The sequence below is a fragment of the Aquila chrysaetos genome, chromosome 10 (genome assembly GCF_900496995.4).
Source record: "Aquila chrysaetos chrysaetos chromosome 10, bAquChr1.4, whole genome shotgun sequence".
NCBI classification, from domain to species: Eukaryota; Metazoa; Chordata; class Aves; order Accipitriformes; family Accipitridae; genus Aquila; species Aquila chrysaetos.
Window position 1 is genome coordinate 9408924 of NC_044013.1, and position 18393 is coordinate 9427316.

Sequence of the window (18393 nt, forward strand, 5' to 3'; positions counted from 1 at the left end):
TACATAAGTGTTGCAGGCTTGTAAACTAACCAATTCTCATTTATCAAGTAGAAAAATGTTTTATGGGAAATTTAGAATCTCCAAGCATACACCTGTACTGCAGTTACTATGATTGCAGTGTAGCATAAATGTATTAGGGTTGATTCTGCAACCTCACATTGAAAGTTTTAAAATGTAGAAAGTTCACAACCCCCAGGGTAATCAGCTCCGGTGCTTAACCATCCTACTGCTTGAAAGTTTTTACTATTGACCTTACTTAAATATGCATTGCTGAAGTTTTTGCCCTTTTTTCTTTTTGCTTTAGCCAAAATTGTTGTGGAGAAGGATGTATTCCATTTCCCTTTGTAGCTACTTTGTACACATTTTAAGAAAATTATTGCATCTCCCTCAAATTTCTCTTTTTTAGAGTAAGCAATCCCAGTTCCTTAAACCTTGTCACATAGGTTGGGTTTTCTAGATCTTGATCATCTTTCTTATCACTTTCCTTAGACCAGTTTACTTCAGTAATGTCCAAAACTGGAAAAGTACTCCAGTCTACTCTTGTTGAGTGGACCAGAAAAATTTCTTCACGTGTATTACACACAGTATTTCTGTTTATACATCCCCCCCATATGGTATTGCAACACCATGATGCTGTTGAGTCATGTTCAGCTTGTGATCTACTGTTACCTTTGGTGATACTCATGAATCACTTACCCACTGTGGTTTTTTGCGGTTGATTAGTCCTACCTAAATGTAGAATTTTGCCACTGTACTTATTGACTTATATCCTACTTATTCAAAACCATTTTTCCACTTTATCTAGACATTTTTAAACTCTGATCACATCCTCCTCTTGTTCTCACAAGCTTTTCCAGCCTCACGTTGCCTGCAATTGAACAAATATGCTTTCTACTCCTTTAGCCAAATTATTAATCAAAATACTGAATTATATGCTGTTCTATGGCATGCCACTTGGGAAACCCCTCTAGTTTGACAGTGAATCATCAATAACTGTTTTCTGAGTAGAGATAAGCAGCCATCTAACAGTGATTTTTCTAGATCATGTTTCCCCCAGCTGTTTATGATGGTATCATAAAGTTGTTATTAAAAATACCTAGTTCTTTTTTGCCTGTCTGTAATGCCTGTTACCCTATGGTACAGAGAAAACAGTCTGCATTGCTGGTTACTCATCCTCTTATCGTCTTCTATATACTTAAATTGTTTGTTTGATTAATTGTTACAGTATTTCTGCTGTAATTAGAAGTAAGCTTTTTGGCCTTTCTTTCCCCTATTTTTAATGCTAAGCACTACGTTTGTATCTGTTTACAAGTTCTATTTAATGCTTCTGAGATTGCTTCAATCTATGCTCAGAGTATCTTAGGGTGAATTTGATCAGGTGTAGTTATTCTGAAAACAACTAACTTGCCTAAATACTCTCAAGCCTGTGTTTTCCTGTCACGGGTGTTAGGTCTGTTAGATTTCTGATCACAGCTGACCATCTTAGGTAATTTAAATCTAGTTCTTTTCAGATACCAGTAATATTTTAACAGCATGTACCTCACCGGGGGTTCCAAAACATGTTTTAGAAGCTGCATAAATATACAGGCATTTACCTACTCCAAGCTCCTGATGTCTGTGGCCAGATGGGTGCCAGTATCCAAACTAGCTTTGGTTTAAAGCTAGCTTTGTTATGTCTGCACCACATGGCCATTACATCAGTGAGTTCAACATAAACACATGATTTACATTGAAGTTAGGAAAAATTACTTATACAGAATATTTGCTTATATAGTTAATGAAAATCTGGTTTAAATGGTTTAATATTGCTAAAAATGTTTACGTAATACCGGTACCTAAAACATGCTAGACCTCAAGTGAAAGGATGATTTGCAAGGATTTTCTTCTGATCATTTTTTCTTGAGTACAAAAATGCTTTAGAGATCTCAGAGTGAAAATTGTTGCTCTTTAATTAGATTTTATCCACTTGTGATTACTGATAATATAGACGACACATATTCCTCTTACCATATTAACTGCTTCATTATTTGTTGTACTTGACAAACCTTGAAGATATTACTGGATTCAATGAAGCATCCGTTTAGAGTGACTCCACACAGTTACATAAGGGATTTCCTGGCGGGGAAAGGTTTAATGTTGCCATATAAATTCTGGGTAGCTAGCATGAAAAAGATAAAAGAATACTTTGTACCTCAGATCCTATTCAATACCAAAGAAAGAAGGATTTTTGTTGAAGTATGAATATTCTTAATCACTGGAGAGGTACGGCAATGTAGAGGAGTTAAAAAACTCAAATACCTAACTCTTATGAATTGTTTTTAAACTACAGATCTCAAAGCATTTTGGGAGTAAGTGCTGTTATCTGCATTTGGTACAGGGTGGTAGGGTTTGGGAAATGTCATTTCATCACTAACTCTAGAGGTTGTTAAACAGCTACTGTTCAAGTTAAGACATTTTATGATCAGCAGTTCCAATAACGTTCATCAGGGAGTATTCAAGGAACCGCTTATGAATGTCTCTGGACTGTTAATGTTGTTTTTTATTAATTGATACAGTACTGGGAAGGCAAATACTGTGCCAGAATTTTAAATGGGATGACTTAGTAATTACAGGCCTTTCAGCCTGGTGCCAATCCCTGGCAAAATAACGGAAGACTGATATGGGACATTATTAGTAAAGTAATAATCAGGGATAATGTAATTTATGGCAGTTCTCATTGGTTTATGGAAAATATATCTTGTCAGACTAACTCAATAGCTTTCTTATGATATATGAGGTTTGGTCGATGAATGTTGTAGTGCTGATGTAATGGACTTTCTTAGGGCATTTGTCATGGTACCTCACAACCTTTGATTAAGAAATGAGAATAACGCAAATTCAACTGAGCAACACATTAAAAGGACCTAAAACTGCTTATCTGGTAGTCTTAATATGCAAAGTGGGAATTACTATCTAATAGGATCCCTTAGGAATTGTTGGGCCATGCTGTTTCCCATTTCTTTTAGTGACCGGAAAAATACAAAAAGATAATTAATGGTAAATTTATGTAGATGGAATAAAGTTTGGGACTCTGGAAATAAAGTTAGTTTATGAAGTGATCCATAAATCATATATGCTTCAGTAAAACTGAAGGTAAACCCATATACATGTACATATATTTGTTTTACATATATATAATTTCATATATATGAACAAATAATTTAGCTTACATTTGTAGGATGAATGACTCTATCCTGAGAAATAATGACTGAAAAGTGTTTGGGACATCATGATAGATAATTGGTTGAATGTAGGATTTCACTGTCACACAGTGGCCAAGGGCCTAAAGATGGCCTAGAGAGAAACTTCAAACAGGAATCATAAAGTTATGGTACTTCTGTGTCAGTAGGGATGTGATAACTTCCTAAATATCTGAGTGCATGTGAAGATTCAGATTCATGTTTCAAAAAGCAGTAAAGAGTTGGTGAAGACTTAGAGAATGATGAATGGATTGGACATTCTGTGCAGCAAGATACTCAAGGGCTTGAACCTATTTAGTTTAAACAAAGATAATTTGTCCCAGCCTGTATCTATATAAAGCACAGAATATGATACTGGAAAACTTTTCAATATAGCAGCTATAAAAAAATGAAATCGTCGAGAGTTGGAAGTTAGGCAATGATAGGTTCTAGGTGCACATTTTTTAAATAAGGTAATAAACCATTGAAATTGTTTTAAACGATCATTGTGGATTCTCCATCTGGAGTTTTTAAAATCAAGATTCCTTGTTTATTTCTGAAAAATATATTCTGCTTCAAGTAGGAATTGATTTAGAGCAGACCGATAGTTCTGTTACAGGAACAAACAATTGATCATTGTAATTACTGGGCTTGTAATCTCTAAACTGATTTACTCAAGACTGCCTAGTAGGACACTGGCAGAAGTTAGGATAGTACCTGCTCTTACTGATTCCCAAACTGCAGTGTTATCCTTTATACCATACAACTTCCTACTAAATAAAAGAAAGGCTGGGATTTCTTAAATATATGTTTCTTTACACACACGCACATGTGTGTGAATCCTGCTTTCATGCTCAGTGTGGGAGATTAAGGAAGCTTTTTTCCCCATCTGTGCACCTTGCCAGAAACAGTTATAAAGCTGTACTTTTTGTTGTGTGAGTGCAGCAGCATTGAAACCCTACACGTGGCCAACCTGAACCTCAGTCCCTTTCCTCCAGATAGTTGATGTCACTCTGGGAGGGGTCTTCTGGGAAGCCAGGGCTAATCTCCCACATACACCCCATATCAAATGGAGAATGTGCTTTCCTCAGTTCCCTTGGAGCCATCAAACCTTTCCTCATTACAGCTTTTGGCCTTCTTATGCTGCACTGGCTCCCAAAGTCATTACTTTTTTCTGCTGAGCAGGAATACCATGTTTCAGATGTTGATTTTTCGTAATGCGTGCTCAGTTTCAACCTGTAAGAATATTTTTTATTAAGGATGATTTTTTTTTTTTTTTTTTTGTCTGAAACATCTTTATTGGTTAAAAAGTTCCTGTCACACAGATCAGGAATTGGTTGCCGATACACAGAAAATGTGTACCAGTAAAAAAGGAGTACATCAGGAAAGACTGCTCTGAGACCTGACTTTGTGGGATCCCGAACATGTGTCTGTCCCGCCAGCTCAGTAGGCCAAATCCTTGTGTCCTTGCTCAGATGCTTGAATGAGAGGTGCTCTTAAATTTTTCAGTCCAGCTGGGCCTGTCCCTGAGTGATTCAGTGTCGCTGCTTAAGTCATTTGGTATTCTTTATGCTTGATGTAGTATCATGTGGAGAGCCAGCACAACAATCTCTGTATTTTACAGCATTTCACAGCAAGAAAGGCAACCATGCAGAGAAGTATGTACATCGCTTAGCTGATAAGAGAACGGATCCCCATTTGCTTGCAGCACAGACTGGTGGGGGGAGCTGTGATGGACACCTGCCAAGGGAAAAGCTGCAGGGTCACAAGTTCTGTTAATGTATCAGCTTCAGTTCATCTTTTCTCCTGCTTTCATAGAACTGGCTAGACACGATTAATAGCAAGGAAGTAACTTTTAAATAGTGAGACTTTTTAAATATGAGACTTGGTGTGTAAGACTAGTCTGCCACGAACAAATTCTGCTGAATCTTTCCTTTTGGCTTTTCTGTCATTCACAAATGGCATGATTTAATGGTTCTAAGCATATTCGTAACACAGGTATTCATTTTGACTGCACAGAGGGGGAAAAATGCATTTTATCTTTTCTTCAGTTAGTAACAAAATAACTATCTTAAAATTTTGGGATGTGTTGATGGTAACAGAGACAAAAGTGACTGAGGTCTTTTGACATAGCTGGAGTGAAAAGTTCACTGTAGATTTTAAAGTTCTTTAAAGAATGCACATCCTGTGATCTAGAATATCAGCAGCAATCATCAGTTTAACAGGCTGAGATAAGACAAGAATAATCAATTATGTCTTATGCCTGTTTGAGAAATGTCTCTGTTTTCACACCTGTGAAACAAGTGATTAAAGTGCATGGCTGGGCTCTGAAGTCTGTCTTTTGATAAACTGATTCTTTGAAAGCTGGCTTCTAGTTTGTCAGTGTCAGGTAAACCGATTTTATTTTAGGGTTTCTTTCATCTCCATATGATAATATAAATTCTAGTAGACTCTAATGGGGGGGTGGGGAGGAGGAAAAATATTTTTACTTTGGCTTTGTGCCAGTTTGACTTACTCTGTCCCTATTGCCAAGAACAGTAAAAACCCCACTGGACTCAGAAGAGGTTATTTTCAAAGCAAACGTGAGCGATACAATAACACAAGTCTCACAGAAAGACATGGGATTTGCACTCATAGATATCTTGGTGCTTTTGCAAATCTCATCCCAAAATACGTGCCTGCTCATTACAGACAACTATATAAAAGTGATTCTGTGGAGTTGTACAGCTGAATAAAGCATTAAAATAAAGATTTTAAAGGAGGACACTTCAAAAAGTCTTATTCTTAACCGTTGTTACATTACAAGTTTTCATTATTCACTTTTTGTTCGCTTTTAAGGTGAATTCTTGATTCTTGGTAACGATGACTTTGCATGATTTTCAAAAAGAAACACTTCCTCACTTTGTCAGGGAATGTTACCTGGTCATGTAAACACAGGACTTAGCCAAGGAACTTGTATCATCTAATCTTGCCCTAGCACTGTTTCTCTTCAAAATTGTCACTAACGCAGTCTCCCTACTTCTTAGTTATAAACCAGGGCAGAGGTGTGTGCATGCAATTAGCTGCACGTGTCCCAGGGCCAGTAGAGAGTGATAAAGGCTGTTACTGACAATTCATCTTAATGGGGGATTTCAGATTCAGAAAGTAACAAGAGCAGATGTGATTAGGAAAAAAAAGCAATGAGTAACAGTCAGATATAAAAACACAGAGTTATAAACACAAACAAATCATTGTGTTATGCTTACTTTCATCATGATAGACAACCTTTCGCTACTACAATACATACACAGCAATAAAAGCAGCAAAATCCTGGATCAGATCCTCAGCAGGGGTAAATTCTCATAGCTCCATGACAACAGAGTTGTGATAATTTATACCCTACAAAGGCCTTCCCTTTACTGAACAACTCCACCTCTTTTGAGGTGGAATTCATCTTTTTCAGAGCGGTGTTTATCTCCTCTGTTGTAGGCTTGGTAAGTAAATCCTACATGAAGGGCTTGGAAGGCAAATAGGTCTTGTGCTGCTTTGCTGCATCAGAGTATTTCACCTGCTGTGCTGTGGCAATGTTAAGACGAATGATTTGGTCTCCAAAGAATTCCTAATAGGAAAGGCTTTGCTAACTAATGTGAAAGTTAGCTGGTGTCCCTTGAGATGCTATAATTAAGATACAGCAGATGTTAAAACTTTTCTCCAGAACATACCAGCGATTAAGATATCATGTGTAGTAGACATACGCATTTGCTTAGATACGAGGGAGAGAATATGGGTAGTATGTGAGGTCCCTGTTTCATGACACAAGGGGGAAGATGCAGTGCGTGCTGGGATATTTGGTTAGGGAAGTTCATGGCAAAGTAATTAACTTGGAAAGTGTCTGGCTGATGAAGCGCAAAAACGTTGCTGACATTTGGAAGCTGGAGGACATGTAAAGAATTTGTACTTTGGCAAAAAATCGGCCTGATAGGTCCAAGGAGGAGGCAACAGCTTAATTTTTTAATGCATTCCCCTTTACTCACTTTATTTGGATTACTGCATATCATCCTGCTTTGCTCTGTAACCAAATGCATAGATGGAGACACTTTGGAGGAAAGCTTGGGTCTTGTCTTTCTCTCTCTACCTTGGAAGCTCCCCAAACTCTTGTCCTTCTCTGAAGTATGGAGTGATTTCCAACTGAATCTGCATTATTGCTCATCTGCTGTTTCTGTTTGCTAGGGAAACCTTACTTAGTGTGTATCTGCTCCTTGTGACACACAGGGTGTCTCTTTCTGATGTGCTGCAAATCCTTCCAACATCTGATTCTGGGATGCTGATGTTCCAGTTTGGGTGCCTCTTCATAAATCAAAGCAAGCGAATTGCTGCTTAAGCACTGTTTATGCAAACTTTGGTTCAAAAACTGAGTGGCATTTCCATTAAGGATTCAGAAAATGCACTTAGACTGTAAAATATTGAAACCTTTGCTCCGGTGATAGATAGAGAGACTTGAATATGTTCAATTAAAACTTCACAATTCTTTTCATGGCAACAGATTGTGCTATACCCCTACAAGAACTGTGAAGTGAGTTAATAGTGATCAAAATATCTACTGTACCTGCATCTCAGTTTTCTTACATTACTGGCATGTTAGCTCTGCTGTCTTGTCTAAATTCCAATTTAAACAATTACATTCTGCCCACCTTAATTCTAGCTCCTTCCCATGCACTCAGCACTCCCGTTGACTCCCCTACTTAACCTTTATTTCTGCTCTAACCACTTGAGCAGTTATTGTGAGCTGTCAAGCTATAAGGCTCTAGTCATGATTCCTATGTATAATCTACATGTTAATTTTCACAGTACTTTCTTAGGACAAAGGGCAACATATTGAGTTACTCTTTCCCAGTACAGCTATATAATTTCAGATGTAAATGTGAAGAACTAAAGCCAGCTAAGCCAATGTTTTGGGGAGCTGTATTGGCACATACGTTCAGTATGCTTTTATATGTGTTTCAGTTGCAGTAAATAAAATAAAATGTGTTCAGACTTTAAAAAAATTTACAGTTTAAGAAAACCTGTAATCCCTCCAAAGCATGAACTGCAGTTCTGTAAAGGTCTCACTCTTCAGCCCATTAGTATAGCAAAAATGCTTTCAATTTCTGTAACATTTTTCTCCTAAGCACTGCAAAACATTTTATAAGTTTTAATGAATTTAGACTTGAAATATCATGATGATACGGGTTATCATCATCATCTTCATTTGACAGAGGAATGTACTGAATCTCAGAGAAAAGTTAAATGACTTGGGGAGGAAGCTGAAACACTGACAACTCCAACTTTGAAGTCATCTCTCTGAAGTGTAAGATCATTTGTCATTTAAGTAAAACAGCTTTCTCGAAATACAATTTGCAATTTCCAAAGGGAGTCAGAATAGTGTTTATATTAGCCCAGAAATACCTAAACATCTTAGGTATGGCTGAAGCCCAGTTTCTTTAGGCCTGGGAAGCGAGTAATCACTTCCTGCAGTCAGCAACTACAACCAATTCTCACTTGGCCTTCCTGTAGGAACTGAGCTGTTATTAGAAATAAAAGATGATTAGCTGTTTCCTGGTTACTGTAAACACAGGAGCGGACATAGGTTGAATCTGGATTGTTACCTCCTGGGGCCTTTTTTTCCCTTTGTTTTTTTTTTTTGTACTTAGATTAGCATAATGGGTTTCCGATCTATAGCTAAGTCTCCTAAGCTAGAGGGAAATGCTTCTGGTTTTGTCATGCCCACAAATACAAAGCCTAAGGACTGACAGAAGAAATACACCTTACCTCAAACCAAAGTTACTTTTCTTGGTTCAGTCAGGAACCTAACAGAGGGTTAACAGAGCTGAATTTAGCTTCAAGTTCAAGTCATTTGCATTTATTCCTCCACCAGCTCGTATTCCCCTCACCATTTTAAATCTTAGCTGCAAAGGGAAGAATAGAATTGAGAACAAGAGACTATATACTGTACTTTCTGTAATTCCAGAAGAGGACTTTTCCTCTAACCTTGCTGTGCAGCCTTGGACTTCCTCTGTAGCAAAAACACTTGTCACAAAGTTAATTTCTTCTCATAGCTAAACTCCTTCTTCTTTTTCTGTTCGTATTTCAGTTTTATTCGTTGTAATAGCATGCTGCAAAAAATTCACATCTTCAAGTGATTCTGCTATAAGGTGCCACAATGTACTGCTGCAGTCACAAAGCAAAGCTGACACTGAGATACGCGTGGTCTTTGTTGGAGAATAATAAGGAAAATACAATGATGTGGTTATGTAAGTCAGTGATGTGGCCTCATGTAGTACTGTGCAACTTAACAACTGATATGAAGGGATCATGAGGATCACAACCGGTTGTTTCAGAAAGAAGATTAATTCTTTCTTTAGAAAGAATGAAGGGCACAATTGCACGATATCTGGAAATAAATGGTTTATAGAGGGCAATTAGGAACTTTCCTTTCCTCATGCTAGTAACACTTGAGTGTTTTTTAAACTAGAAACTCCTTCTCTCAGAAGATCTTGTATGCGCCAAAGTAACTTGTTCATAACTTGTATTTAGCTTTAAATTTAACTATTTCAGACCAGAAGAAAGTTTCGTGTACCTGAAAGCCCCTCTAGTTTTTCCAGCTATTCTAGTTGGTCTGATAAAAAAAGCTAGCTCTGCTTATCATCCTAGACAATCTTGGCTGTAACAGTATTTAACAAGAATCATTTGTTTATCTGTTTTAATGTTGCAAACTTCAAGCACATTGTGTTTTCTCAGCAGTGTAACATCTCTGAGAAGTTAAAAATTCAAGCTTATTGAAAACCTGAAATGTTTACATAAAAGACAAGACAGTTTAGAAACCTGGTAATGGTTTTAACTTATGTTGTCACAGGATGAACTGTTCATCAACTAATGTAAAATGAATGATGAAAAATTAAAGTTCAATTCTGCATCTTAGTGACTTTTTCAGGCATTTCATTGGCATATCAGAGAATAGCAAAAAAAGCTATTGACTGGAATTTAATGAGATGTCTCTGGCACTCAGACATGCATTGAATGAGCAAGTTGCATTTATAGATCTGTAAGTTATATTTATAGAGCTATAGTTCCTTTAAACCAAATATTCAGTGTGTGCTGATGAATTTCACCTTAAAAGAGCAAAAGACATTAGACGTTATGCTCTGCAATACAGCTTTGTGTCGTAGTCACTTTTGAAGTTCTTTATTCAGATTTCACTGAACAGCTATAAGGACAGATCAGCATCTAATCACGCATTATAGATGTGTACCAAATTGTGATGTAAACATCAGCTCCACTGTGCTGAAATAATGGAACGGAAAGGAAACGGATTAGGGCTTTACAGTAACAAATGAGGCCTCAGTGTTCTCTTGGGCTTTTTTGGCCAGCAGTGGACTGGGATGGTCTGTTAACATTTCTACTGGTTGTTCTGTGACGTAAGAGTCAAGAAGGTTTCAAAGCAGAAAAGTCCACATCCTTTTGATGATAAATCTTAAGTATTTCTGGGCAGGGACCTGGAACATTTGCTGTTTTGTGAAGAATGAGGAACACATGGCACTTTGTAAATAATAAATGATACAAATAAAGCATGAGTAACCACGCTGTAAAAAGAGAGCAGGAAATGCATCGAGAAATATCAACTGTAGGACCAGGATTATGTAATGAGCTCTAATTCATTATTTGTTATTCAGCTTTAGAGTTTTAACTTCTAAAGGAAGGGCTGCTACAAAATTAGTTTTTAAAAAAAGTAAGAATATGGTACAAATACTTAGGTAGGATTTGTCAAAACCGAGAAATAATTAGAAAGACAGGAATGAGAAAAATACAAAACCTGACAAAGTACAGTTTGAAGAAAAGAAAAAAGTTTGAGTTCTGTCTACTTACAGTCTATCAGTAAAATTAATGAATTTTTGTGAGATGTGAAAGTACACATGCTCTGTGATGATCTTCGGCATAGTACTGAGTGTCACTATCATGAAACTTTTTTCTTTTTACTGTTGCCTTGATGAAATGCAATTCACTGATTCAATGCATTTAGTAAACATTTTTCCACAGAAAAAAATGTTGTTTTGAGCTGTCATTAATGAAAATTCCCATCAGGATTTTAGAGTTTGGTGATCCAAGGGTGGCATGGGGATGAGAAAGAGGAGTTGATATGTTTAGTTAAAATGTTTTTTGTAAACCTTATTTGTAATTTTGTTTTCTATTATTTTACAAACTAAGAAATGAACTTTATAAAATATTCTCTGACAGGTCAGTCTTATGTGAGAGCAGAATCCTGAGAACTTTGTAGGTGTTAAAGATGTATTCAAAATGAAGTCATACAATTCAGGAATTTTAATTTTTAAAAAAATTATCTCAAAAATAAAACCATTCATGTGTTCTGAGGATTTTCTTTTTTCTTCACAAAGACCAAAGTTCCCTGTGGAACTGGCATCTTTTATTGCAACTTCAAAATTAAATTCAGAGACTCCTATCCTGTAAGTATTTAATGTAACCTAAGGACAGACCTGATCCTGCCCATGTATACCAAATTCACTGCTCACTTCTTTGAGTAGTCTCACTAACCACTTTGTTCTTCTCATACTACTGTATAATACTGTAGGTAATAAATATTTTTGGGATCATATTATAATACTGTAATGAGAAAAATATTATTGATTACTTAGATAATCTCTTCACTATAGTAAATCCAGCTTGTTCTTCCAAGTCCAACTTTGAGTTCCAGCCTATGAGTGGTTCCAGGAGGCACAGAGCTGCAGGGACACTGCTGTGATAGGCTTTCATGTGTCACTCCTGTGTCTCCACTGTTTATTTCTCTCTATTTTAGAAAAATAACACACCAGCTCTTAACAGTATGAATTTGGCTGCCTACTCTGTCAGTAACATCTAATCTATCTGTCTTAGTTATCTCAAGTGATCTCCACATGCATCCTTTTATTTATCATTTTCTGTACCATAGAGAAACTTTTAGCAGTGCACGTTTTATTATTCTGCTACATCCAGCTGGCACGTCATATATTTATCTTCAAAGGCTAGTGACACATGTATTCCACGTATAGCAGGATGTAATCTCTGGGTGTATATTTATATATATGTACATAAAAAGAGGAGAGAAAGGGTGAAGGAAAGAAGAGAAACAGAGTGATTGGCACTGGAAATAATTATATTTTTTGTGGCAAACTTTAGCACATTATTTATAGGCAAATCTACACTATTAAATCTTGACAGGGGATATGTCAGCAGCATTTCCCGTAGTTGTTTGGTACTCACAAAGTGATCCATACTGCAGATACCACATAGCATCTGATGATTATGAAGGCATGTAACAGTGGAGTGATGCTTCCTGTAGAAGTTCCCTATGCAAGTTTTAGAACAATAGCTTTAAGAATATTGCCAGTAAATTCACTCTATTTCTTTCCTCATACAAGACAGTACTAATGATAGAGAACTGCTTTGTTCCGTGAAGAGTACTTCCAGGTAATGGCTTTACTCATAGTGACAGGCAATTGCAATGATCCAGAAATAATTTTCAGCACTGTAGAATTTTTTGCAACAATTAGCAGGAGTCTGCAGAACTATTCAATGAGGGTTAGAACCAGAAAAAACAGAGCTGATTAATGGAGCAATGTGTAAGAAGTAATAAAGAGGTTATCTACCTATAGAGAACTAGAAAATGGTGTTCCACATTCTTTTAGCAGAGCAGCATTTTAGAGAGGAGTCAGGTATTTTTCCATCAGATTGTCTTTAATATTCCAGAGCAGGAGTTTTTATTCTGTTCTTACTGCCTTTGAAATATTTCAGTATGGGAGACATTTAGAGATTTCACTCTCTCCCACCTGAAGTTGGGAACACTCAGCTCCTTGAATGTGCAAGACCCTTGGCAGCTGCTGCCATCTGACAGGAGGGTGCTTGAGTGCAGTTTTCTTGAGTATATGATGGCTACTGTTAGAGACGAGCAGTGTCATACAGTGAAATGGGCCTGTAAAGTGATGTGATTGATTTACAGGCCAGTCCTCACCTACAACTGTTTTTCCTGTTTTATCTTAACCATATAATACAGAGCCAGGGTACTTCTCTTCTCACTGTTGGGAAAGCTGGCAGGAGAAACCCTAAAAGCTTAAATAGATGGTCACCTTTGACTGTAGGAAAGTTGCAGAGAGCTGTCTGGGTGTGCCGGTGAATCACAAAAGGTTTAATTAGCAAGAAGCACTATGACAGCCATTTCAGTCATAGACAAGCTTGCTCTTTATACCTTACAGCCCCAGAGCTGATGTCTAAAATAGCTATTTGCGTGTGCCAGGCAGAAAGTACATTTGAGTTTGGTGATGAGGTGAGGGGGGCTGTCTTGTTTGTTTCTCTGTTTCTCTGATTTTGTGCTGCAGAGGGGTGAGTCCTGATAGGCACATGGGTATAGCTCGGTGGCCCAGTCCCCAGCTTGCCACGGTAGGGTGATAATTGGCCTGCTAAGGAAATAAGTAATAAAAAATAGGGGGCGGGGGGAGCAGATTAAATCAAAGTGGTAAGTGACTTTGGTACAGTTCTATCCAAAAGACCAAAAATTAATTATGTGGGACCTTACTAGGGTTCTTGTATTACTCACTTCCTTACAGTGCAGGAGCACAGAAATCAGATATGAAGTAGATCAATACAATGCAATAGTTTTAGTTGATCTAATTTTCAATTGCACGGTACAGCAAATCTTTCTTTTGGGGATTTCTTTTGAAGGAGAGCAGGAGAAGTGGAATGAGATGTGTCCCCAAGATTTCTCAAATGTCAAACCTTGAAGGCTTCGTATACATTCCTCTAAGATGTATAATGGTATAGAGGTGCTTTCTAAAAGCAAATACCGGAAGATGTTTGTGAATGTAAAGTAAAAAGGTTTTTTAAGTAACTAAAAGTTAGTCAATTGTTCAAACCAAAACAAAGACTAAAATTGCAGAAGAGTGAATGTAATTAATGGGAAGATCCTGCCCTGTGATATGATAAGTACAAAACCAAATCTAAGTGCCAGACCTGTTATTTCAAGCAACTAGAACAATGAGAGATAAAAGAAGAGTTCAACCACGAAAGCCAGGAAAAAGAATTAGAGGTGAATCAGAGTGAAAAGCGGGATCATGTAAGGAAACACAAGAGAGCACAGCTGCAAAGTGATCATAAGTAAATATAGCTAATAGTATAATGGCTCTGAACTAAACAAAATCTGCAAAGAGACTAAGTCTGGATCACATCAGTATGAAAATTCCGGTAGGTTTCATAGTCCTTTGCTCTGTGAAGGATGTGACTAACACAATAACAAAGATGTTACTTTAAATGATTAAGTTCCTAAGTGCAAGTCTATTTTCTATTCTGCCTCAGAGTTTACTTGTTTCTGCAGAAGCATACAAATCCAAACCATCCTGTGTCATGAGAAAGACACTCAAGCAAGTGCAAATGTTATTGTTATCAATATTAATCCAGTATGGTGACTCTGAAAGTGCTATACTGGATGCTTTAGCAAAGGGGCCAAGGAACACTGCAGGGGCTAATTATGGAATAACTTGATCAAGGCAAGTCCCCTTCTAATCAACTCTGTTAGAGATTGACTAAAGCCATGCATTATATGGGTTTGTAGAATTAGCTTTTCAAGCCAGGAGGCATGAGAAATCCAACATCCTGTTTAACACAAGCTAGAGAACCTCATTTAATAATTCCTGTATGAAGCCTACAACTATTTAAATATAAAAATATATAATAAATGCTAGACAGTTATTATTTGAAAATTACAGGAGGAGGAAGCAGCCAACTGTAATTTTTTTACTTACAGGATTACTGTGAGCCATCAGTCTGATGCAGTCATGAAACAAAGTAAATAACAACCTGAGATGTATGTCAGGCAAGAAATTTCCAGTGGAACTGTGAAAGAAAGTTTCAATGTCATTTGATAAGGCATTAGAGAGATTTAATTCAGAAAATTGTGAATAATTCTCATCACTCAGGTTAAAACCCCATGACTTCAACACAATAGACTTCTTTGTTTTTAAGAGGAGGCCAAAAGAATAGAGCTTGTAAAATGAAGATAAAGTTAACTATTGCTGTGGTTATAACCGAAGCTGCTCTGGACTGCTGTTCATCTTGGTGTTGCAGTATTAAAGCACCGTGAAAGAATTGCCCTCTAGTAAACTCAGTGGCATTGCCAGCCAAGACATAAAACAGCATATACAGAGATGTGAGCTACATACAAATACATTTTGCTAGTATTTTTTCAAGTTTATAATGGATATATATGTCACTGGTTATAATTACTGTTCCCTTCTAAATTTCTGATTTACCTTCAACCCTTTATTTGATGTAATCAGTCCTTAAATAAATGCAATTTACTTCATTATTTTTTCACACAAGTGAATATGCACAAAATAGGTTTACACGCAGTCCAGAACATGCAATAGCTATGTATCAGGAGACTCAGCATTGGCAGGACGTTAAAACTGCTCAATACTCAGTAGCTCCTTTTTGTGAGAAAAAGAATATGGTATGTGGGTTTGAGGACTTCCAAAAAGCTGAAGTTTTTCTGAATGCAGACAAAATTTGAAAAACTGTAGCAAGTTTCTTAAACTTCTCAATTCTTAGTTTCCTTGTCAGTTAAATGGAGTTAAAATTTATGACATATTTCCTGGCTCCAGTGGGTCCTCACTTATACTCAGAATTAGACAGGTTCTGAACAAGACCCAATTATTAATGTTTCAAGAGAAGAAGTAATTGCTGAGTATTATTAATTTAATTTCTGTACAGTATTTATAGACGTGATTTTTTGCAATTCTGAATCAGAATCTCTTTTCATATAGAAAAGCTATGTAGGAGACAGAAGTAATGACATACTGCACACACATACCTTCTTAATGTACGCAAATTATTGTGGCTTTAGAAATTATACACAGCAACTGCAATCTTACAAAAACCTGTAAATTAAAATGAAGGAAAATTACTTTAAAACTAACTTGTTCATTGGGCATTTATCTTTCTACCAGACAAAAAAATAAAGTAAAAAGAAACTCAGAAAAGCCTGAGGCATCAGTGGAACTTCTTATCATAACAAATGATCCAACTACTTATGAGATGCTAGTTCTGAAAATCAATGAATAGTGACAATATCTTTTAAGAAGATTGCAACACTTTAATATTAAGTTTTCTTATCTTCCTAAGGACCAAATCCTGCTCTTGGTAAAATCACTGAGTTTTGTTAATGCCTCTAATGAGAGCATGATCAAACCTCAAGAGCCTAATTTGAAAACGTATTAGCTTTTTGAATGTTACCAAGAACATCTTCAAATTAGCTGCATCACACTATGGAATAAAAATCTGTACTTGCATTTGTCTCTTTGTGTCTGTGCTTGCTATATGTATAAAGGAATATTGAATTCTATAAAAAAATTGTGTGTTGTTTTCGATGAGTAATAGTGCAAAAAGGTAACACATCTTGAACGGCAAGTGGAACTGGTTAGGCAATCAGTTAAGCTCTCTTTTGGCATCCCATAACTTTTGTCATTTTTAGCAGGCAAGTGTGTCACAGTGCAGTTTATTGTTTCTTTTACACAAAATTACCATTTTTAGAAGCCATGCTTTTGATGTGATACATCTCGAGTTTATGGGAGGAGGATGTGTGTCTGGATTCTGTTCGTGTGGCTTCTCTATATATGCATGGATAAAACAATCTGAAATGCTACCAAATCAAAGAACTAACTTCATATAGTTGTATATATATGACAATAAACTAATTGTTTTGTATTCAGGGGGCTCTCTGAATTCCTCTTTGGTTGGTGGGAAACCTCACCTGGCTTGGACACAGACAGGCTTGACAGATTGAGAACTCCTTGATTGCATGGGCATTGGTGCATGGCTCTTCTTTCGTGGTGGAGTAGTTTGCCTGTTTAATTCCTGTGATTCTACAAGGACATTACAAGTCAGTTCTATACGGTGCTCAGAATCAAGCCAAGAATTGCTGTTCTTCCAGCAAATTGTGAGGAGCTAATTAAGGAAGCAGTTGTCAGTGATGTCTAGATATTTAGTCTTGACATCACATCTATCGTCAACATCTTCTACATTTAGATAGTGTTTCCTGCTCTCATAGCCTTTCAGCATGTTACAGTCTATCGCCACTGTGGTCAGGTGAATAGTAATACAGTCTTAGTGCTGTACTTTTCCTGTTTGACCTTGGAATTTCAGTCCACAGCGATTCTGTCTTACCTTTTGACATGGTTAACTTTTCACTCTCATCTTAAAGTGAGTTTTCTTTAACGTACAGTACAATTCTTTCTTTTACTGGGTTTTCCTTTATAGTTTACTGAGTTTACAGTATCCCATGAGTTCTTTTCTACAAGTTTCTCCTGTGCCTTTACATTTAAAGCTAGGCATTCTAGTCTTTGTAATTTTCTGTTATACTTTTGTCGAATGTTTTCTATGGCATATTTGAAAGATGCAGTGTTCCCATGACTTCATCCCAGAAGATGGAACAACCCAAACCGTTCTTTTGCTCCAGCTGTCTATAATACTCTAGTTTTAAAAGTTTTCTGTCACTGGTAGCCTGGTTCCCATTTTGTTTAGGTAATGCCAAATTCAGCCTGTGTAAACTCCCTCATTGAATCTGTAATGCCCTTCACATAATTTTCTCACCTCTACATAAAGATTTTGCCTCCATGTTTATCCCCACATGAGGTACCGGGAGCATTTCAGGGAATCCTACAATAGAGATACCGTATCTTCAATTTCCTGCCTAATACCCTAAATTTTGCCACTGGAGCCTGTCTATTAGTGTCTCTTATAAAACTGACATCCGTAGGGACTGTGATCCTCATAAGATCCAGCCCTGATGCCTGCGAGGTGTCACAGCCCAGCTCAGGCCTCTACCTTGCAAGGTTTTCCAGCGAGCACTCACTATGCCTAGTCCAGTCACAGTTCAGTAACATAAGCCTAATGAATATATGCAATTGTTTACATAAAGTAAGCATTTTTTAGATCTCAAAATGAAGAACCAGTTCAAGTGAGCTGTGTAGTTATGATCATCTTAAGAAATGAACTATTTACTGACAGTATTCTGGGCTAAGGTATGTGATGACTCCTTTGGAGCAGTGCATTATGCACTTTTATTAAGATTAAATATACTGAACTTTGAGAACAAATTGGAAAAAATCTTTTTGGTGAA